The sequence below is a fragment of the Saccopteryx bilineata genome, chromosome 1 (assembly GCF_036850765.1).
Source record: "Saccopteryx bilineata isolate mSacBil1 chromosome 1, mSacBil1_pri_phased_curated, whole genome shotgun sequence".
NCBI lineage: Eukaryota > Metazoa > Chordata > Mammalia > Chiroptera > Emballonuridae > Saccopteryx > Saccopteryx bilineata.
In genome coordinates this window covers 112,469,263-112,492,802 of record NC_089490.1, presented here as the reverse complement: position 1 = coordinate 112,492,802, position 23,540 = coordinate 112,469,263, and the positions used below count along the sequence as shown (strand labels likewise).

The 23,540-nt window shown below is 40.0% G+C and overlaps 1 protein-coding gene across 5 annotated transcripts in view; it reads left to right on the top strand.

Annotated features, from left to right (window-relative positions):
- The window catches only part of DUSP16 (dual specificity phosphatase 16), a 107,310-nt gene that overhangs the window by 10,858 nt on the left and 72,912 nt on the right, over positions 1-23,540 (top strand). For 2 of the 5 annotated variants that reach the window (XM_066264493.1, XM_066264502.1), the window contains exon 2: positions 16,044-16,169. The gene's annotated coding sequence lies outside the window, so the exon portion shown is untranslated. Of the gene's footprint in view, positions 1-8,446; positions 8,978-9,981; positions 10,075-15,133; positions 15,220-16,043; positions 16,170-23,540 lie in introns of those variants that run through there. The other 3 variants (XM_066264474.1, XM_066264482.1, XM_066264508.1) reach the window with 3 other exon arrangements.

Genomic DNA, 23,540 nt, shown 5'->3' with positions numbered 1-23,540 from the left:
ATTTTTTCAGTCTTTGAAAGATGAATACACCTGATGTTAGGAATGATAATTATTTTATCTTTAATATTTTATTTCACTTGTCCAAATAACTTGGACAAAAACCCCCAATGTGTGTTCCCTTGAAAATAAAGTTTGGACCATAGATAGCAAAAGTCCATGAGCAACTTCCCTGAGATAGCAACTGAGAAATCCTCATTTTTCCGTGTACTTCTCTAATACCTGTTTGCTATGAATTGTTTGATTGAAACAAAACAAACTGTTTAGTTATCGGGACATTGGGATCTTTGTAGGGTTTAAACGTCCTACCTGTTTGTAGCTAGATATTATCCTTTTATTCTCCTTTAACAGTCAAACTTCTATTCTACTGTTTCCATTTTCTTCCTTCTTATTCCCTTTTCAACTCACCAACCTCTTGCAGAGACAAGATTGTTTTCGGTTAAACCATTCTCTCCACAGTCACTATTGGTAAACCAAAGAAACTCTTTTTCGCGGGGCTTCTCTGAGCACTAACGCACTGGAAATAGACTCTTTTCTAATTGAAACTCTCTTTTCTTGGCTTATGGTTACAGTCATGTCCCTGCTTTTCTTTCTGCTTTTCTAGTTTCTCTTTCTCAGCCTCCCTATAAGCTTCTTTTGGATTGCCTCTTCCTGAAACATCAGTATTCCCTTGGTTCCCAACACCTTTTTTTCTCTTAATTCTCCCTGCATGAGCTCATCCAATAACTATGGCTGCAAGTGACTATGGCAGATGGATCCCAAATCTTTAATTCCTGCCCAGACATGGTCTGGGTGATCATCAGACGCATAGATGTAAGTCTGTTCCTCTAGAGCAGTGGTAGTCAACCTGGTCCCTACTGCCCACTAGTGGGCGTTCCAGCTTTCATGGTGGGCAGTAGCGGAGCAACCAAAGTATAAACAAAAAGATAGATTTTACTATAGTAAGTTGTTTCATAAAGATTTATTCCGCCAAACTTAGCGAAAATCGACATAAAGTACTTGGTAAGTAATTATTATTATATGCTTTAACTTGCTGTAACTCTGCTTTATAAATTTTATAAAGTAAAGTTACTTCCCTACTTTATAAATCACCATTACTGTGGAACCGGTAGGCGGTTAGAAAATTTTACTACTAACAGAGATACAAAAGTGGGCAGTAGGTATAAAAAGGTTGACTACTCCTGCTCTAGAGGTTCTATAGGCACTTTGAAGTCAACATGCTTAAAATTCAAACTCCTACCTTTCCCGTTGCCATAGGAAGCAGCACAGCATTATTCATTTTCGTCAGAAATCTAGGAGTCATCCTTAACAGCTTAGATCTAACTAGTCGTGCCTGACCTGTGGTGGCGCAGTGGATAAAGCATCAACCTGGAAATGCTGAGGTTGCCGGTTCGAAACCCTGGGCTTGCCTGGTCAAGGCACATATGGGAGTTGATGCTTCCAGCTCCTCCCCCTTCTCTCTCTCTGTCTCTCCTCTCTAAAATGAATAAATAAAAAATTAAAAAAAAAAAAAAAGATCTAACTAGTCGCAAGGTCCTCTTGATTCTAGTTTTTCAATATCTCTTGAATCTTGTTTTCTCTCCATTTATATTTATTTGATTCTCTACCTTGTATAGGTGTCTCTTATTTTATGTCCTTCCCACAAAACCATTCTTTCTTCTTCTTTTTTTTTTTAGATTTTATTTATTAATTTTAGTGAGGAGAGAGAGAGAGAAGTGGGGAGGAGCAGGAAGCACCATCTCCCATATGTGCCTTGACCAGGCAAGTCCAGGGTTTCAAACTGGCAACCTCAGCGTTCCAGGTTGATGCCTTATCCACTGCGCCACCACAGGTCAGGCCAAACTATTCTTTTATTTATTTATTTATTTATTTGTATTTTTCTGAAGTAAGAAGCAGGGAGGCAGAGAGACAGACTCCAGCATGCGCCTAAGCGGGATACACCTGGCATGCTGACCAGGAGGTGATGCTCTGCCCATCTGGGGCACTGCTCCGTTCCAACCAGAGCCATTCTAGCACCTGAGGCGGAGGCCATGGAGCCATCCTCAGCGCCCAGGCCAACTTTGCTCCAATGGAGTGTTGGCTGTGGGAGGGGAAGATAAAGATAAAGAGAAAGGAGAGGGCTAAGGGTGGAGAAGCAGTGGGTGCTTCTCCTGTGTGCCCTGGACAGGAATCGAACCCAGGACATCCACACAGTGGGCTGACACTCTACCACTCAGCCACAGCCAGGGCCCAAAGCATTCTTTATACAGCAAAATGCTGATTTGATCCTGTCATTTCTTCTGCTTAAAATCTTTCAGTGACTACTCCGTAGTTTACCTTGAGTAAAGCCTGACCCCTTTGGCACAGCTTACAAGGGCTCTATGATCATGATTCTGGTTAGGTGTGTAATACAGGCTCTTCAGATCCCAGCTCACCCATTTACTGTGTGACGTTGAGCACGTTAACTGTAAAATGGAGGTAATAATAGTTGTGAGGATTAAGTGATGTAATTTTCAATAAATGTTAGCTATTATTTTAAATTATGATAAATATCCTTATTTGTACGTTTTTGGAAAATAGTACTATTATTTTCTTTAGATAAATTCTCAAAGTGGAATTGCTGGGTATACATTTTTAAAGACTTTCGAAAATATATTGCTAAGTTGCCCTGAAGAATAGTTATACCAACTGAAACTCACTGGTGGTATCAGAAGGCCAGTTTCTCCACACTCTTGACCCTGTCCTTGGATTAATCATTTTAACAATCTTTGCCAAATTGTAAGTGAAAAATCACTTAGCGTTTATAACTTATGTCTCTTTACATGTTTGCTACAGAAAGATTAGATATACACTGATGACAAGAATGTTATTGCTATTTACTCTTTCTTAGTTATACATCTTAATTTGACATTGAGGTTTTTTCATTTCTTTCTGAGCTGGAATTTTATCTTTGAATACTTCTACCTCTCTCTTTCCTTCCATTTCTTTAGGAAGGATGTGTCTTTATTTGAATTAAGTGAATTAAATGCTTAATTCCTATCAGACTTTTAAGCACTGTGTTTGGTCCAGTTTCTTTTTAAACTTTAGATGGGGAGCACAGATGAGAGTTTGGAGACCTTTTCTAATCCCAGTTTAGAATCCCCCCCCCCAAAGAGAAACAAAGAGAGGGACTGACAGGGACAGAAAGACAGGAAAGGAGAGAGGTGAGAAGTATCAACTCATAGTTTTGACACCTTTAGTTGTTCATTGATTGCTTTCTCATATGTGCCCCAACTGGATGGCTTCAGCTGAGCCAGTGACCCCTTGCTTAAGCCAGTGACGTTGGGCTCAATTCAGCGAGCATGGGGTCATGTCTATGATCCCATACTCAAGCTGGCAACCCCACGCTCAAGCTGGTGAGCCCATGCTAGAGCTAGCAACCTCGGAGTTTCAAACCTGGGTCCTCAGCGTCCCAGGCCAATGCTCTATTCACTGTGCCACCACCTGGTCAGGCATCTAAGCCCAGTTTAGTCCCTAACTAGCTGTGCATCCTTGGGCAAGCCACTAAACCTCTCTGGTCCTTCACTTTCTTATATGTAAAGTGAGTCTGATGGTACCAGGTAATGTCTTAGGTATCTTCTAATTCTCACATTACATAGGAAAAAATTTTCTTCCATGAAGTTTCTTTGGAGTATTCCCTCCTACTATGCTGTAAATACATACTGCTTTCCTCCAACATAGTGTCACCTCTGAGGCAGAACTTGCCTCTTTTCAGACTGATTCGTTTGTATGGTGCCACGAACCCTAGGGCAATAGAGGCGACTACCATCTAAAACACAGCCAAGACCTAAATGTAAAGTAGTTTCAGTTATTTTGTGTGTAACAAAACCCTTTAAAAATCTGTTGACAGCTAGGGACCTACTCATAGAAAAACATACATAAGCATATATGCATAAAATTTTAGGGAGTCCCTAGACCCTCTGAAGTGTATTAGGTATTCTCTATAAACCCATGAATCTTAGGCTAAGGACACTCACTGGTTTGGGACATTGAAGGGACCCCTGGAGATAACTAAATGATCAAAAATACTTCCTTCCTATTGGAAAAAGAAAAGCTGCTAAATTAAATATTTATAGAATATTATTAAAATTATCTTTTTAAAACTAAAATAATTGTGTTTTCATGCTTAAAATTTTTAGAATAGAATGCAAACTCCTTGCCATGCATTACAAAGTTCTCCACAATCTGGTTCCTGCTTGCCCTTGTTTTTGAACTCTGAGCTCCACTGAACTTTCTTTTGCTCTGGGAACACGCCAACGGTCTTCAACTAACAGTCTTTCTGTTGAAGAGTCTCAGTGTGACCCGTTGCCTCTGCCAAGATCACTTCCCTGGGTGCTGTCCTTCAGGCCTCAGTTCAAATGTCCCCTTCTCATGTGTTCTCCAACCACCTTCGCACCTATCCTCAAATCATTGCTAGCACATCACCTAGTTTTCCCTCTGTATAGTAAGTGCAACGTGAATATCGGCGCGTTTATAACGAAGCGCCACTACATAGGAATAACATTACTCGGTGGGATAAGCAGTTGAAGGAAATCAGCAGTTTGGTGGAGAAACCCCGTTCTGGTAAGTCATCAGTCAGTGACAAGTCTGTAGAGGGTATAGGGGATAGCTACCTAAGGGGCCCTAAAAAATCTGTGCGTGAGCCCACATCAAACTGCACTGAATAGGTATGAAACTGGGAGAGTTTTCCTTTTATTTGGTGCAGATTTCACATTTCTGTCGTCTTTTGTTGCTTCCCTGTGACCAGTCAAAAGTGCACCATAACTTTATGGACACACTGTATTAGGCAGGTGTTCAATTACCAATTGCTGAATGAATGATTAAACTTCAGCCAGGGATGGATTAAAACCTTAAGAAGATCTACGCATAAAAGATTATGGTGCTCCTCCTCCATTTAATTCTAATAAAAATGTTGGTGCCCCTTCACCCATATTAACTCTTAACTATAATAAAAACAATACGAAACCAGCCATACACTTACATGTACTGAAGTGAAAGAAGCTTCTTTGTAGATTAAGTATCTGATTTAAGACATTGGAGCCCTTGCTTTGCTGTTGCCCTAATCAGTGGTTGGCAAACTGCAGCTTGTGAGCCACATGCGGCTCTTTGGCTCCTGTGTGGCGCTTCCACAAAAGACCACGTGCAGGCATTACCTTGATAAGGAATGTACCTACCTATATCGTTTAAGTTTAAAAAATTTGGCTCTCAAAAGAAATTTCAATCGTTGTACTGTTGATATTTGGCTCTGTTGACTAATGAGTTTGCCAATCATTGCAGACCTAAGTATATGAACTTTGTCTGCTTTTGGAGAATTTGCATTCACTTGTACCTTTAAATATGCTGGAAGTAGATTTAGGTTAAGCAAGCTTGTCTAGGCTTAGAAAAAGCCTTGCTGGGGTTTCAATGTGTTCATCTATACATCAACTTGGGAAGAATTGACATTATTTACTATATTGCTTCTTCCAATCCATGAATATAGTAAGTTCCTTCAGATATTTAGGTCTTCTTTAATTACTTTCATCAGCATCTTAAAATTTTCAGCATACAAATCCGTACGTTGCTTGTTAGATTTATACCTAAGTATTTCATGCTCAATGGAGCAATTTTAAATGGTATTGTGTTTTTTTCCCTTTTTTGTATTTTTCTGAAATGAGAAGTGGGGAGGCAGAGAGACAGACTCCCGCATGTGCCCAACTGGGATCCACTTGGCATGCCCACCAGGGGACGATGCTCTGTCCATCTGGGACCACTGCTCCGTTGCAACCAGAGCCATTCTAGTGCCTGAGGTGGAGGCCATGGAGCCGTCCTCAGCGCCTGGGCCAACTTTGCTCCAGTGGAGACTTGGCTACGGAAGGAGTAGAGAGAGATAAAAAGAAAGGAGAGGGGGAGGGGTGAAGAAGCAGATGGGCGCTTCTCCTGTGTGTCCTGGCCAGGAATCGAACCCAGGACTTCCACATGCCAGGCCAATGCTCTACCACTGAGCCAACCGGCCAGGGAAAATGGTATTGTTTTTAACTTTTGTTTCCACATGTTTGTTAGCACATATAGAAGCTCTTTCAGTAGAACATGGAGAAATGTACCCTTTAGTGAATTAAACTTGTTCACTATTAACCTGGGACTAGTAACAATCTATCCTAACATTAAAGGACCTCCATAATATGCCTCTAAATTTCTTAAATTTAACCCAATTCTTAATTGCTACACACAAATCTATACTACCATTAGAAGGGCCTACTCGTCCCTGACCTGAATATACCTCACTCATTCCACTTCATGTCTTTGCTCTGCCATCTACCCCCTAGAATAGTCCCTCCACTGAGCCCTTTCACCCCAAGTTAATTCTTAACTATATACTTCAAGGATGCGGTCAAAGCGTTCCTCAGCAGATGTCTTTCCTGACAAGCTGTACATTGCTTCTTATCTCCGCTGGATTCTTTTAACCAATATTGTATGCCACTAAATCATTCATTTAGTTTTAATCTATACTTTGTTTCCCTAATTAGGTGATTAATAGCCATCATAGCACCACAATACTTGGAAGGCACTTCAATTTAATTCTATAGATGTAGAAAGGCAGAGAGGTTTTGAGATGTGTCAGTGAGTAAGGCTACTGAAGCTGCAACATGTAAAGGGTACTTCATAAATTCTCACGGAGTCTTTCACCCGGGCAAGTTCCATGCTCTCCACTTCTAGGACAAGGATTCTCTCTTTTCCTTCCGTCTCCAAAATCCCAGCTCGGGAATTTGGAAAACTGAGATGCAGATCCTTTCCAACTATCCCTTCAAAACTTTTAAAACCAGAGAGTCTACGGTTTGATTTTCACAGGTTTACCTGAGCTCAGATAAGCCCATGGAAGCTGCAGTGACATCTTCTAGCCACCAGAGGACAGGGAGCAGCCGGAGAGATCGCTTCTCTTCAGCAGGCGTCTTAGAGGTCAAAGGCAGAAGTAAAATGTGGCCTCTCCATCAGTGGCCCTTAGGCCTTTTTTTTTTTTTTACTGCGTGAAGTGCTCAGCGGTTTCCCATTTCCAGATAGGTTCCTTTTTTTCCCTCTAAAGATGGGCCGGAAGTTACCAGACGCTTACCCCAGTACTAACCTTAAATGATTACTAATTATAACGAATGTACTTTAGTTACAGGATTTAAAGGCAGAAAAGTATGGAGATGTTTTATCTTTCTAACCCACTCCAAACCTGCTTCTCAGTTCTTGAGCCAATTTTAAAAAACGTCCCTTAGGCAATGTCCAAATGGACATTCCACAACAAAGATGCCTTTGGGAACCAATGTCCCGAATGTAGTACATTGCAAATGGAATATTTTAGGAGCTAGATTATTCCTACACAAATTCTGGCTCAAGCAGTCCATTCGCAGTGTGCTTTTCCGTCATTAATCACATCTTTGTTATGTGATCTCCACGTGAGTACTTCTCAGTAGAAGCAGCTTCATGCTCAAATGCTCAAAGAACATCGAATAAAGCTCTGATTGTCCTATTCAGTGATTCCAAGTCCTGGTTTGTCACCACCTCAGGTCTCTAGTTTTTCAAAGTGTGTAATGTGTCTCAAAACAAAGCTATTGTAATTAACCCAAATAAAAAATGCACAAAGTGTATATAGGGTTTAAATCACAGGGTCTGGCACCACGGGAGAGGCATGAACCTCGGTCTGATTTAAAGATCATTCTGCACTGCTCGATGTAGAAAACAACTTTAAAGATAAATTTTGGCTGCTTGTACTCATTAAATTTGTTAATATAAATAAACATACAAAAATATAAGCCAAGTAAAATAATGAATGCTAGGAACATTTATGTGGGGGGCTTTTAACGACAAACATGATGGCTGAATACCTGACAATACTAGTGTGATTCTTCTTAAAGTTCCTGTGACTTCTCTTTCATTAACAGACAGCAGTAAACCTGCATTTTGGATTCGTCATTCTTTTTAAAATTTTGATTGTAATTCTCTCAAATCATTGTTTGCATTTCTTCACGCTGGTGAAGCCGCTGCAAACAGCCCAAGGTGGCAAAGGCTCTGGGTCTCGGTTGCGGGGGAAATCCTTAAATACCTGTTTGGGCGCAGCCCTGAAGGCGCGCGGCCGGGGCGAGGACCCAGGGGTTCGGGGGCCAGGAGCTCCGGGGCGGCAGACACGCGGGCGCGGAAGGAGGAGGCCGCGCGGCCGCCTCCGCGGGCAGCTCCAGCTCCTCCCAGCGGCACTAGCGGAACCTGCCTCGGAGTTACCGAACTCGGGAACGGAACGCGACCCGACCCCTCCCCGCGGGGCTAGAACGCGGCGCGGAGTGCGGCCGCGGGATGGGCGGGAGTGCGGCCGCGGGATGGGCGGGTGGGCGGCCCGGCCCCGCCCCGTCCGGCGCCCACCGCCCTGCCCTCGCCTGTCTCCTCCTTTCCCCCGGGCTCCGCTGAGTTCATTCACTGGGATTGGTTTCAAGTGACGCCATCTCTTTATTTTTAAACCAATGACCTCATCCACGCTTGAAGTTTCCTGACCAGCGACTCTTTCTCTTTCCCCCCAACCCCCCCGCCTTTCCCCCTCTTTCTGTGTATCACTGGGGGGCTTTAGTCAGTGTTTAAACGATTATTTTTCCCTCTCCCTACCCCCTCCACGTTCCCCACGCGGCCCCCCCACTTTCACCTCCTCAACTTCTTCACCCCTTTTAACATTGTTTTTTCAAGGCTGACTGGGGAGGGGGAAAGAGTGAAGAAAACTTGCAAACGTCTCCCTTCTTCCTAAGCCTCCCGCCCCCGCCCACCCCTCCGAGAAGGAGAAGATAATATAGTGAAAAGAAGACGAGGAGAGCGCGACGGGACGGACGCGAGCGGGAGCGCAGCCGCCCTCCCGGCTCCGCGGCGGCGCCTCGCAAGTCCGGGAGGCGAGGGGGGACCGCGGGGAGACGTCGTGACAACTTTCGTTTCCCCCAAGGGAGTCGGGAGGTCGGCGGCCCCAAAAGTAAGTGGCCTCGGGCCGGCCGCGCGGACTGTGCGGGCGGGAGGGTGCGGGGCTCCGGGCGCCCGCTGAGCCGGCAGCGGGGGAGCTCCGCGGCTCGCCCCGACCCCGGGCGCCGCGCTCTCGCCCCGCCGGCTCAGCCCGCCCCGGCGTCCGGGCCACCTTTTCGGAAGGCAGGGTGGGGGCGACCGCGGCCCGGAGCCACACGAGCGTTTGAAGTGGGGGTGTAGGCCTGGCTGGGGGCCGGCCCGAGCGGGAAGGGGGCGGGCGGCCGGGCGCGGGGTCCCGGTCCGTGCGGGCCGGGCGGCCGGGTCCCGCCGCGAGAAGCCGCCACCGCGGGACGCGGTCCTTTCGTGGGCGAAGCAGCTCACTTCCAGGCGCGTCTGTTATACAACACGCCTGCCAAGTGGGGCCCGGCCTGACTGTTCCCATTATCCCAAATTTGCCTTTGGTGTAAGCAGCGAGGCCACCTGGGTGGTGACGGCGTTGCTTTCTTAAACCAAACTAACCTCCCAACAGCTCAAATTTTTCATGTTGGGGCCCGAGTCAGGATGTTGGGGGACTCGGTGCCCCAGGGACTTATTTACACTAGTCGTAAAACGTGAGAAATAAAAAAAGACCGAGGAGACAACCGAGGATCTGTTTATCATGTGGGGTTTCATGTAATAAAATACTAGGAAGGAAAATATTTAGGCAAAACTGAGGTTTATTACCTAACACACAAACACACGTAATTAACTTGAGAAAATATAAATAGATCCTAAAATGAGTGAATACTGCAAAATTATAAAAATGATTATTAAACATTAGTTGCAAAGTTCCTAAAGGCCTGGTGTCTCAAAGGGTTTAGAAAGCATACCTGTAACCAAGCCTGTGATGAATAAAGTGGAGAGGAAAAACCTGTTGCATAATCTCATTTGCTGTGGGGTGTGCTGTGCCATCCCCCTTGAATGAAAGGGAAGTGAGTTAAGATGCAGGGTTTTAAAAACTCTCCCAAGATTTTATTTACCCAGTGCCACTTCTGCTTTAAAAGACTGTAAGTAAACACTCTGCTCTTACAAGTGAACCAAACCTATCAAACCTGTTTAGAAAATGACCAGGTATGTTTCTTTTCTTTCTTTTGAGTGTGTGTATGTGGATGTGAAATTTACTATCCACGAAAGACCTTATGACTACTGTTTGGGGAACTTAGACTGTCAGAAAAATGGCCTTTTTCAATGCCACTTATTTTATGGGGCTGATTGAGTGCACATAGGTGACAACTGTTTCTTCAAAGGATTTATACTTTTTGAACTCCAAGAAAAAACAATGTTTAAAGTAAAGATAAACTTTTAAAAAGAAAAGAATTCTTACTAGTTGAGTTACTTTTTTATTATTTACTTTTCCTTGAGAATCGTGTATATTGGTAGACACACAGCTTGAGAGAACATAATTAATTAATTGAGAATTGTGGAGTCCTATGTTTTGTTGAAGGCAGCAACCTGGAGAAGTAAATTGAAAAACTAAGAACTTATGGCTCTGTTGGTATTTTGGTAGAAATGTAACCAGGCACTGTGAAAAAAATTTTTTTTTATTTTAAATAAAGTTGTGGAATTTACCGAGTTTGAGGATTGTATAGAAGATTGCTGTTAAGAAGTTTGAGAGGAGGGCTTAATATTTAACATCTTACATAAAAGTTTGGGCAAAATTACACCAGGGCAAAAGTTGGGTTTTAAGTAAAACAATTTGTACTTATCAAGATTCCACATGGGAAAATTAAAAATGAGTTTATTTTTAATTCTGCTGGTAATAATGGTGGCTAGTGTATGAAAAAAAGTCGGTTAAAGTACTTTAAACCTACATTCAGATGTAAAATAATTGAGTACCTGTAAAGTAAAAACAGTCATGTAAAATTGAGCATTAGGGGTCTTTTTGGCCAAAAGCTTGATGACAGTAAATGAAAAGGGGCAAAAGAGAAGACCCTGTTAGCCCAGTTCTTTTTCTTATACATTTTTAAAACTTATTTGTGGAAGTGAAGCAGAGATGGGGTCTGAGGTAGGTGCAGAGTTTAGGCAGGGGTCAGAAGGGCTAGGGTTGATGTGTGAGTTTGTTTTGACGCTATTTTTCATAAATGTCTGTATTGGAAATTTAATTCCATTGAGGTTTTGGTCTATGGGATTATGTAGTGATGAAGCTGACTTACATAGCTGTCCAATATTCATGTTTTTCCAACCAATCATAATATCCTACTAAATATAATTTGCTGGAATTACTAGTGTAATTTATCCTAAGAACCCAGTTTTTCCTGGAATATCTTAAAAAAACAAAAAACTAAAAAACAATGGTGAAGTTTTCTATCTTGTATCATTTGAACTAAAAATTTCCCTGGACACTTAATGTTTTAAAAATGCTTTGCATTATCAAACAAATAGTACTTTAAATTGAAGAAGTAAATTAATATAAGAAAGCTGATTTGGATAAGAATCTCAAGAAAAGGTAGAAAATAAATCAGAGGATATAGACATCCAATTTTATGACAGATTTCAACAGATGGAAGAAACTGGTTAAAAAGGCTTCATAGGAAAAATCACAGTTGATGTTTGATGGGCTTTTTTTCCCTTATATTTAACTACATCACAGTTTAAAACCAAAACAGATATCCAGCATCATAAAGAATGTTACTAATATTGGTTTAACTAAAAAACATAATTAAATCTTGCCTAAAGCCACATGATATATTCCAAAGCCAGATGCCATTTTTTTTCTTGATTTTCCTGTGTTGTAGGAAATCTGATATTTTTGTACATTTCATTAGCCCAGATGATCAAGGGTTGACTATGTGAAGGAGGGATGAGGTTTATAAAAGGTTGCCAGATTTAAAGAAGCACACTCAGGCAGGCATTAAGAAGAGGCTATTGTCATGCACAGACTAGGAAAGGGAGTTTGAAATTTAACCAAATAAATGATTGGAGGAAACAGTAGTGTCTCAAAAAGAAGTATCTAAAGACAGGTACAAAGAAATAATAAAAGCTTGCCAGGTGTCTTGTCAATAAAGAAGGAAATGGGATACTTCTTGGCATGAAAGGGAAAAGGCATGAAGAGGAAGAATACCCTCTTATCCCTCAGCAACAAGAAGAGAGTAATGAAACTTCACATGTTGATTGGGGTTAGACGGGTATTGCCAAAGAGTCACAAGATTGTTTATTACATAAAAATTTTAGTTTTGGGGGATGGTGGATGGATAGAAGAAATTATGAGTATATGTTATAATTATATAAGTATGTAAAACTTGGAATTGCCAAAGACGAATTTAAAATAGAGAGGGCCCATTACAGTTTCAGTTGAGTTTTTAGAAAGGGAGGGATAGGTTATAAAAAGTTGAAACTATTTATTTATTTTTAAATTTATATTTGTAGCCACAAATATAAATCAATCAAGCAAAACAGTAATGATACACTATTTACGTGTACTGAGGCTGATACCAAAAGTTGGGGATATGGGTTTTTGCTTTTAATAAAGAGAGAATTATAAGAATTTAAAGCGGGGTATGTACATATGCAAACAATTAACAGACAGCAGAGAAGTGCCAAATTCATGGTATAAAAGAGGAGGTTGGAGGATCAGGGGAGGTAATCTTCACAGAGATAATAGAATTTGACCTTGGCTTTAAAGGATCATGAACTTGTATATGGAGGAAAGGAAGTGGGGACGTTTAAGTAGGGGACCATTCATCTATCTCTTCATTCAGCAGATGTATTTGGATTCTCGTGTTACGTGCCAGACGCTGTTCTAGAAACTGGGCATAGACTGGAAAATAACACGAATTTTTTGCCCTTATGAAACTTTCATTCTAGTAGGAGAATATGGAAGGACAATAAACATTACATGGAAAATCTGATGTCAAGCGGTGATGTTTTTTGAAGATAATGATCGGGTTCAGGGAATTATAGATGGCTAGTTACAGACCCACTTACTCTGTGAATAAGCTGTTTTGCCTATGATATACTAATAAATAATGTTAATGATATAACAATATTTATTTGTGGCCCAAACCAATTTGAATAGATGTCAACACATTTAACTTCATCTTTACCCAAATTTTTGTTGTTTATATATTGATTTCAGAGAGAGAGTAATGGATAGAGAGCATGACAGAAATATCAGTCTGTTTCTGTATGTGTCCTGAGTGGGGATTGAACTGGCAACCTTTACCTGTCTGGACTACACTCTAACCAATGGAGCTATCTGGCCAGGGTCCCAGTTTTTAAAAAAGAAACCTACATAATGTTTTTTAGATTGAAGCATATAAGCTTTGAGTTTGCAATTCCTCATTAACAATTTATCTACATTTTTTTTCTGCCATTTGCTGAAAATCTCATGTTTTTGCAGTGAAGTACAGTGTATCATTGCATACAGTTTACTTAAGAGTTGTGACGTATTGGGCTCTATAGTTAGGTTAGCTTCTCTATTAGGAAGAATGTCACAACAGTGCTGTAAAGGAAAGCTGAATTCCCAGGACAGCTGGTTTTGATGGTACCTTATATGAGAGCACAGGAAACACAAGACGTATGGACAGTGTGAGTAAGCTCTTCCGCTTAATTACCAGATGGGTAAAGTAGGTTGAAGGATGGACCCCTCTCTGGGCCTTGTCCGCATGGTATCGAAATCAAAAAGTAAATTTGGATTGTGCTGGGTCCTATGTCCTTAAAGATGTGTTAGTAGAGTTAGTGGTCTCATTGGAAATACTATCTTAAACTTGGGATTTTTACTCTCTATAAATAGTAGAAACTTGAAGCAGAGTGTCAGTTCTGAAATGGGGAAGTCTGGAGTCTTACTCCAGGTTTTGCTGTTGAGAAGATGTCCTTTATAGTGCCAACTAAAATTTTGTTAATGACAATTTTTTGCATATCTTGTTTGTTTGTTTTTTAATTTATTTTATTAGTATTATTATTTTTGCAGAGACAGAGAGAGTCAGAGTGAGGGATAGACAGAGACAGTCAGGAATGGAGAGATGAGAAGCATCAATCATTAGTTTTTTATTGCGCATTGCGACACCTTAGTTGTTCATTGATTGCTTTCTCATATGTGCCTTGACCATGGGCCTTCAGCAGACCGAGTAACCCCTTGCTTGAGCCAGTGACCTTGGGTCCAAACTGGTGAATTTTTGCTCAAACCAGATGAGCCCACGCTCAAGCTGGTGACTTGGGGTCTCGAACCTGGGTCTTCCGCATCCCAGTCCGACGCTCTATCCACTGCGCCACTGCCTGGTCAGGCCATATCTTGTTTTTGAACACATTTATGAAGTACTTCTTAAGCATTCTTAAAGAAATATGTTTCCTCCCCTTCTCCACACTTTCTGCAATTTTAAACATAAAAAAAATTATAGGTAAATTGAGGTAAAGGATTCCAAAAAAGATTGATATTAAGTGTGTGTATCTATAGAAACAAATCTTTTGAAAATTTTTGTGTGCTCCTAATCAATTTTCATCTTAAGTATATTCTGACCCACTTGGGTAAGAAAACTTTCAGTGGAGGTAGGAAATTCTTCAGCATTCCCATGATTTTCTTTTAAACTAAATATTTCATTTAGAAAAGGATGTTAGATACAAATGCTGGAGGTCTGTGGTCTGTGTGATAAAAGCTAATGTGACATGTACTCTTCAAAAGTATTTAGGAAAGACAGTAAAGCTCAAATTTGTTTCCGTGTCTGGCTGAGAAGTGAGACAAACTGATTTACAGAAAAAAAAAGATGCACTATAATTTGTAGTTGTGTATGACAAGGTAATTAATATTAAATATATTCATTTTTTAATGTGGTGAGATATATGTAGAGAAGTATATGCTACTTATTTGCATTGTATAAATTAAAAGTAAACTAAACTCTTTTTAGGATAGTATCTGATAGGGTCAGTTTTTGATGAATGTTTGCTGAATTAATTGAATTCACTCTCATGTTACTTTTGATCTTGGTTTCATTACATCTCTAGCTTAAAACTCTCTTGCTTAAAGCAACTGGTTTTGCGTTTTGAGTTGAAACCTGAGGGATTGGTTGCCTTTCAGCCTTGGGCACTTACCTGACTTGTTTGAGCAGTGTGTTCACTGAACTCCAGCTTGCCTGACCCTGTGGCTGACCTGACCTCATCTCTTCTGAAATGGCAGGTGGTGGTTTCCTATCAACTCCTCTTCCTGAGCAGCTCAGCTGTGTCCTCTTCTTGTTACTTCTCAGAAGACTTCTCAGAAGTGTTACCAGTCTGGCCTGTTTTGTAGTGGGTTTCTATTGTAATTTTTGTTTGTTGTTTGGTTGGGGTAGAAGCACATTCCTCAGGAAGACAGTTTTTGACTTTGTTTTGTAAACTGCACATGGCGTAATTAAGCATGGAATTATTTTCTCTTCTGAGTTTTTACTAAAAATCTTGTGTTCCTTGTAAATGAACTGGTAAGAATCATATTGTGATGATATAAACCAGCTAAAAACTAACAAAGACTCTTTTGGGGAGCCAGTCATGAAATTAGAACATGGAGTGTGTGTTATTTGGTATTTAAGAATTATAACCATGGAGTTTTTATCTATAGTAATGGTATTATGGTGATGTTAAAAATTCTCATATGTTAAAGGTGCATATGAAAGTATATATACTGTATAAGTAAAATAAAATCGTGACTGTTTTAAAAAACTTGAGGATAGGCACAAACACACTAATGAGAAAACAATATTGACAGTTTTTTTATTGTTGAAGCTGGATAATGAGTACATTGGGGAATGTTACTATTTTCTGTACTTTGTAGATTTTGGGAATGGTCATAATTAGTTAAACTATACATTACCAGTTATAACTAGAGGAAGACATTTAATACAGTAAAATTATAACAGTAAAATTATGTGGTTGGACTTTGGGCTCATTGACTAATCAAAAAGCTCCACTTTTGCACTTTCTTTAAGTTCTGCTTTAGTAATAAGTTTTTAAGAAGGGAGTATTTTATAAAAACTTGGTCATCAGAAGTGTTCAAAACTCTTATCTTTGAGACCTTGTACTAATAATATACCTATAGTTTATAAATTGCTTTTTCATATTTTGTCTTTCATCCTCAGAACAAGACATGAGTTACCCATTTTACAGATGAGGAAACGAAGCGAGACTAAGCGATTTATCCGAATCCCAAAGCGAGGAAGGAGTGGTGCTAGAACTGGAGCTGCGATCTTCTGATTCATCTTAAGGTACCCATTCTCTTTTCTACACATACTTATAAGTACTCTTTTTTTAACCCACAGTTTTCAGCATTTTGGTGCTCTTAAGTATTTTCGAGGACCCCAAGCATGTTTTGTTTATGTGGACTATGAATCAATATTTAACACATTAGAGATTAAAACTGAGAAATGTTTAAAATGTTTATTTATTTAAAAATAATAAATTCATTACAGGTGAACATAAATAACATACTTTTATGGAAAATATTTCAAAACAAAAACTGCAGTGAACATTGTGATATTGTTTTACATTTTGCTGCTCTCTTTAATGTATTGCTTCATGGAAGACAGATGGATTTTCAGTACTGCTTTTATATCCAGTCTGTTGTGATATGTTGTTTGTTTGAAGCATTTAAAAAAAAATCCAGCTATGCACAGATACATAGTTGAAAAAGGACGGAGAATTTCAATGTCTTTTCATGTAATTGTGAATATCTGTTACGTCAAAACTGAAAAAGTGCCTGACCAGGCGGTGGCGCAGTGGGTAGAGCGTTGGACTGGGATGTGGAAGGACCCAGGTTCGAGACCCCGAGGTCGCCAGCTTGAGCACAAGCTCATCTGGTTTGAGCAAAAAGCTCACCAGCTTGGACCCAGGGCCCCTGGCTCCAGCAAGGGGTTACTCAGTCTGCTGAAGGCCCGCGGTCAAGGCACATATGAGAAAGCAATCAGTGAACAACTAAGGAGTCACAATGCGCAATGAAAAACTAATGATTGATGCTTCTCATCTCTTCATTCCTGTCTGTCTATCCCTCTCTCTGACTCTGTCTCTGTAAAAAAACAAAAAACTCCCCATTAAAAAAATAAAATTATATATAAAAAAAAACCCAATTAAATTAGAAATAGATTTGCTTGAAAAAAAAAACAAAAAACAAAAAACAAAAAACAAAACAAAACAAAAAAACCTGAAAAAGTGATGATGCTTTAAAAGTTAATTGCAATGTTAACTTTAAAAACATATCAGTGGCCTGACCTGTGGTGGCGCAGTGGATAAAGCGTCGACCTGGAAATGCTGAGGTCGCCGGTTTGAAACCCTGGGCTTGCCTGGTCAAGGCACATATGGGAGTTGATGCTTCCAACTCCTCCCCCCCTTCTCTCTCTGTCTCTCCTCTCTCTCTCTGTCTCTCCCTCTCCTCTCTAAAGTGAATAAATAAATAAAAATTAAAAAAAAATAATTAAAAAAAAAAAATCAGTGAATTTTTTGTGCTCTGTAACATTAAAAATATATTGATCCATCTTGCATTTTGAGTGGATCTTTGAGTCTGACCTGGCAGTGGTGCAATGGATAGAGCTTTGGCCTGGGACACTGAGGACCCAGGTTTGAAACCCTGAAGTTGCCGTCTTGAGTGTAAGCTCACCAGCTTGAGCGTGGGGTCACTGGCTTGAGCATGGGATCATAGACGTGACCCCATGGTCGCTAGCTTGAAGCTCAGCGTCGCTGGCTTGAGTCCAAGGTTTTTGGCTTGAGCAAGGAGTCACTGGCTGGTCTGAAGCTCACCCTGTTAAGACACATATGAGAAAGCAATCGATGAACAACTAAGGTGCCACAACTGTGAGTTTATGCTTCTCATCTCTCTTCCCTTCCTGTTTGTCCCTGTCTGTCCCTCCCTCTCGCTCTCACACTTAAAACAAAAACACTAATGGATCTTTGATGTGTATGTGATTTTATAACATCATACATTGGTTACTTGAAAGATAATGGTTTACTAAGTTATGTGCAGATCTTTAAAATGTTGACATATTTGCTTATACAGTATTTAATGAATCACATTCATTAATGTGACCATTAATCTCAGCAAAAATCTTTTAAGAATTGGGAAGCAGTCAAGATTTTGCTGTAGAGTTCAAGTTTTCCAAAATTCTGTTTTTTTTTCCTCAAAAGCTCAAATTTTATCATTGGTAACAGATATCAGCTTTTTCTTCAAGTGGCAGGATCCCTTTATTCATTTTCGAGAAAATGTTTGCATATATCTGTGTCTGAGTAAACTACACTGCTCACAAAATTTAGGGGATATTTTATAGCTTCATATGCATTTTGAAATATCCCCTAATTTTTGTGAGCAGCATATATGTTGTCTGCCAGTCACTCTCTTAAGCAAAAATGGTATTCTGTGAGAAAAGTGTGTAGTTCAGCTCAGAACTCAATTGCGTACACACTTTTCTTTAATAGAGCTATTTTAGGTATGCTGAGGAAGAGATTTTTGTGTGTTCCTCCCATTTTATCACATAGGTTGTTAAAAAAAACAAGTTTTCAAGAGTGAGATTTAATGAAATTAATAACTTTTATTTTATCAAAAATATTTTTAAGTGAAACTAGCTTTTTAACAATGATTGATAGCGAGGAGTTTAATTATTACTGGTACAGTTTGTACCCCTGCTTTGATTCATGCTAAAGCGCCAGCATTTTGTCCACCATTGCTCGTGTGCCATCAGAGCAGGTATCAACATGGTGCTTTGGGGATAAATCATGAGATTCAAAAAGTTATTTAATACTTTGAGTAATTCAGCAGCACTTGTATTTGTTGCCAAGCATTCATAAAAGAAGACCTTCTTTCATGGTTAGTTGGTGTGGGTACAGGAATAATAAAAACAAAACAGTAAGTCCACCCACGTCTACGGATTTGTGTGCTTATAAAGCAAAAGCACCATCTTTAAGGCGAGATATTAATCTGTAGTTCATATTAGCAGTAAAATATTTAATTTGCTATGATACTGCATCATTGATCTGTGGCATTTCCGTGATTTCTTTTACTGACTGTTTCATCCAGCAGACAGTCAACAATGTCAGCTGTACACATCTTTATTAATTTTTCAGCTATTTTGTGTGCTGCTTTTACCAGAGCTTTTAAAGAATTCATCGTGACAATGTTTAAAACATGCAATTTCTTTTTCTTTAAACTCAATGAATTCATTTGATGATAATGAGATAATGAAGATTATAGCAGATATATATAATTAAAGATTGCTATGCTTAGGAAATAGAAGTACTGAGAATACATTGCATTAATTTCATTTAAAAAATGTATTTTTATGCCTTAAATGTGTTACATTTGAAAATTCCAAAAAACCCAAGAATATACAAACATATGTTTAATTTGTTGCCAGAGTGATAGATTGTCATTACACACCAGGTATTCCCTGGATTCACTATTGTATACTCGCGAGAGAATGAGAGCAAAAAAGGCAAATAACATCTTTGCATTACTAAACATAATTTTGATATTGTGGATCCCCTGAAAGAGTCTCAGGGGCCTCCCCCCAGAAATGTCTGGATCACACTTTGAAAATGATGACATAAACTAGTGCAATGTCTTAATATGTTTTTAAAGCCACTAACGAGATATCTATATCAGTAATGTAATGCTTCCATTTAACTGATTAATTGGTGAGGAAGATGGGAATATGCTAGAATATGGGCAGAGTCATGTGACCCAGAGACCATAATTATTGGAAGATCATATAGCATCAGTGAGTGGTGGGATAAAGGTAGACAGAGGGGAGTTGGTAAAAGCACTTTACTACAGCTTAGCAAAAAGCAAGTGTTTGCTGTCCCTGTGTTTTTCTTTGTAAAATAAAAAATCACTGAGCCCACATATACATACAGAATATAGGGGTCATGCTCATTTATATCAGGATTACTTAGCCGTCTCCCCCCTGAATGACAACAGGGGAGAGATGCTAACACAGTTGAGAGGAGAGCAGGTGCTCACGACAGTTGTTCCTTCCGACTGGGGAGACTTGATCTTTTTCTCTGTGAAAGCTGAGGAATGATGGAAGACATGAGGTTGGAAAGAAGAAATTGTGAAAGGGGGAAGTGGAGTAGACATTAGTGATCATGGGGACAGCTATCGGCAGAACTGGGGGTGGACAGAGAGTGGAGATCACATTGAGGGCAGAGAGGAAGATGGGGGTGAACTGGGCTCTCCCATGCACTGGACCCAGGAAGAGTGGGGCCCGAGCAGTACAGAGATGGGTGTAACAGGAGTCATGGAGATGAACATTATTTGAAAGACTCCTATCAAAATATGGTTAAACCCTGGCCGGTTGGCTCAGCAGTAGAGCGTCGGCCTGGCGTGCGGGGGACCTGGGTTCGATTCCCGGCCAGGGCACATAAGGAGAAACGCCCATTTGCTTCTCCACCCCCCCCCCTTCCTCTCTGTCTCTCTCTTCCCCTCCTGGGCTCCATTGGAGCAAAGATGGCCCGGGCGCTGGGGATAGCTCCTTGGCCTCTGCCCCAGGCGCTAGAGTGGCTCTGGTCGGGGCAGAGCATCGCCCCCGGTGGGCAGAGCATCGCCCCTGGTGGGCGTGCCGGGTGGATCCCGGTCGGGGGTCGGGCGCATGCGGGAGTCTGTCTGACTGTCTCTCCCCGTTTCCAGCTTCAGAAACACACACACACACACACTATATATATATATATATATATATATATATATATATATATGGTTAAAACAACTATTTAAGTAAGGGTACTGAATAGACTGACTTGTAATGTCTTACCAATATTTGAATACTGTTGCAATAACCAGTGGGAGAAAATAGCAATGCCATGAGTTTGGAATAGTGTTGGCAAATCTCTAAGCTTTAGTTATAAGCAGGTGAAATTCAAGAATGAAATTTTAGCACTTTATTTTTTACTAACAGACAGTTATGATTAAAGGAGACAAGAGTTTAGTTCAAAAAGATACAATTTATCAGTCTGTTATTTATGTGGTACTTAATTCCAGAAAGGATTTGAGATGGCCGAAGGAATGATCAAAGTCAACAATCAAAAACAAACATGAGTCTAAGTCACATTTTTTTCCCTAATGTTTTCTCTTCTGATGACATTTATGTAAATAGGATCATATAATTAAGGTACTATAACTATAAAGTAATTAAAACTGGTTTCTGTCAACTATGCAGGAAAAATAGAATCCTGTCACTTTTTAGTTGCATGTAGTATAAACCATATATGTGTGTAATGGGGGTGAGATTGGGCAGGAAAATCATAGCATGCCACAGAAAAAACTTTTTTAAACTCAGGACTGCTTTCAACTGTAGTTAACAGAAGGCCACCAGCAGAGCTGGTGAACTATTTGTTTCCGGGGTTCAGAGAAGTTTAGAGGTAGGTGGTCTCATGGTTGGTTCAGCTGCTCAGCAGTGTCCCCAGATCTCACTGACCTTTGATTCTGCTGTCTTGTGTGTGTTCGCTTATTGCCACCACGTCACAAAATGGCTGCCTCAGCTCTGAGTGTCACATACCTTTTCAAGGCAAGGAGGCGGAAAGGGACAGATCAAGCAATCCTTCCTCCCCTGCTTACCTAACAGAGAACAAAATCCTTCTCGGAAGTGATCATTCATTTTCTCTCCAGTATCATTTGTTTGAACTGTTTCACAAGACTGCCCTCACTGGAGAGACTGGGAGGTGAGTGTGTGGCCGAGGAGAACGGGGTTACCACAGTGGTGTAACATGCATCATGTATTATTTCATGGGCTTACAATGCTAAATGTCCAGGAAAAACTGGGATTCTGTTAGCAGGTTAGAGGGGAAGAAATGTCTGTTGGGTGGCTGGATAATTTTGAGTCTGTTACAAATACACTGCTCACAAAAATTAAGGGATATTTCAAAATATCCCTTAATTTTTGTGAGCAGTATATAAAGAAAGGAAAGCATAAAGGGAAGCAAATACAAGTGCTGCTGAATTGCTCAAATTAAGTAATTTGCTAATTTTTTTTAATTCTGGGGACGGTTTTAAGTGTTCCCCATAAGCAAGGACATACCATTTTCTCATTTTGGTGGAAGATTGTACAGACCTGTTATAAAACCTAATTTAGACAATTAGGTCACAGTTTTTTCAATTGTGAAAAAGAATATATTAGATAATCTCTGAGGTAGTTTCCAGTTTCTAAAACTTGTCCTTTTTTTTGTCTTTTGAACATTTTTTGTTATATTTTTTTTAATTAAAAAGAAATAGGATTAGAGAGAATATGAAAATGTATGGTGTTTTTATTTTTTTTTCAGGCTTTATATAATAAAAAAATTTATTTAGAAAATTAAATGTAATGGAGTAATGTAGATCAATAAGAGTACATAGGTTTCAGGGAAATATTTCTATAGCATTTGAACTGTAGATTGCATTGTGTGCCCATCACCCAAAGTCACATCATTTTCCATCACCATACATTTGTCTCTCTTTTACTTCCCTCCCCCAACCTTTCTTCCTGTATGGTGTTTTTTAATTTAAAAAGTTTTATTTTTATTTTTAGAGTATAAAACAGCTCTGTTCACCAGCACAGGCATCAAGCTAGGATGAACTAAGGACCTCTTTTTTAGTCATCGTGATAGCTGGGTAGTATCTTTAATAAAGATCATGATGGTGTAGAGTGATTTTCAACTGATGTACCACAAGAATTTTTAAAGCACGAAGTACCTGACTGTTGACTCAGGGGCACTGACCTCTTTTTCCCTTAGATTTTCAAATAGCCTGACCTGTGGAGATGCAGTGGATACAGTGTTGACCTGGAACCCTGAGGTTGCTGTTTCAAAACTCTGGGCTTGCCTGGTCAAGGCACATATGGGAGTTGATGGTTCCTGCTCCTCCCCCCCCTTCTCTCTCCTTTCTATAGTGAATAAATAAAATCTTAAAAAAAGAAAGACAGAAAATGAACAAATACAGAAGTAAAATATGTCCAAGTGTGTTTAGTACCCTGGAGAAAAGAAAAAAAGATCGTCAGAAATGACAACAGCCAACACAACAATAGCCATCTGGTGAATGAACCAAAATTACACCTTTATTTTGTCAGACTGGCAAAAAATATATTTTGTGTGTGCTGCAGAATTTTAGTAATTAGTTTATATGTGCCATGAGATGAGAAAGGTTAAAAATTGCTGGTATAGAGGGTTAAATCTAGAATGAGTTTTAGCTATTTGGCAGTTACTTACATTTGCCCCAAATTTCCATTGAGAATAGAAAACTAACTGCATTTTTAAAATTTTTATTTATTTTTTAAAATGTTTAATGTATTGATTTGAGAGAGAGAGAGAGAGAGGGAGGGAGGGAAGAAGGGAGAGAGAGAGAGAAAGAGATAGGAACATCGATCTGCTCCTGTGTGTGCCCTGACTGGGGATTGAACTGGCAACCTTTGCACTTCAGGCTGATGCTGTAACCAACTGAGCTATCTGGCCAGGGAGTATTTTTATTTTAATAGGGGATCATATACATATACGTGCATAATCAAAAACCTTTAGTTTAGAGTTTTGAGAAAATGCCCCCTGTCCCAACAGAGAAGGCATTTTAGGCACTCCAGTATTGTTAAAAACCTGCCAGAGCATTCCTTTTCGGTATTTGTTCGTATTTGTTAATA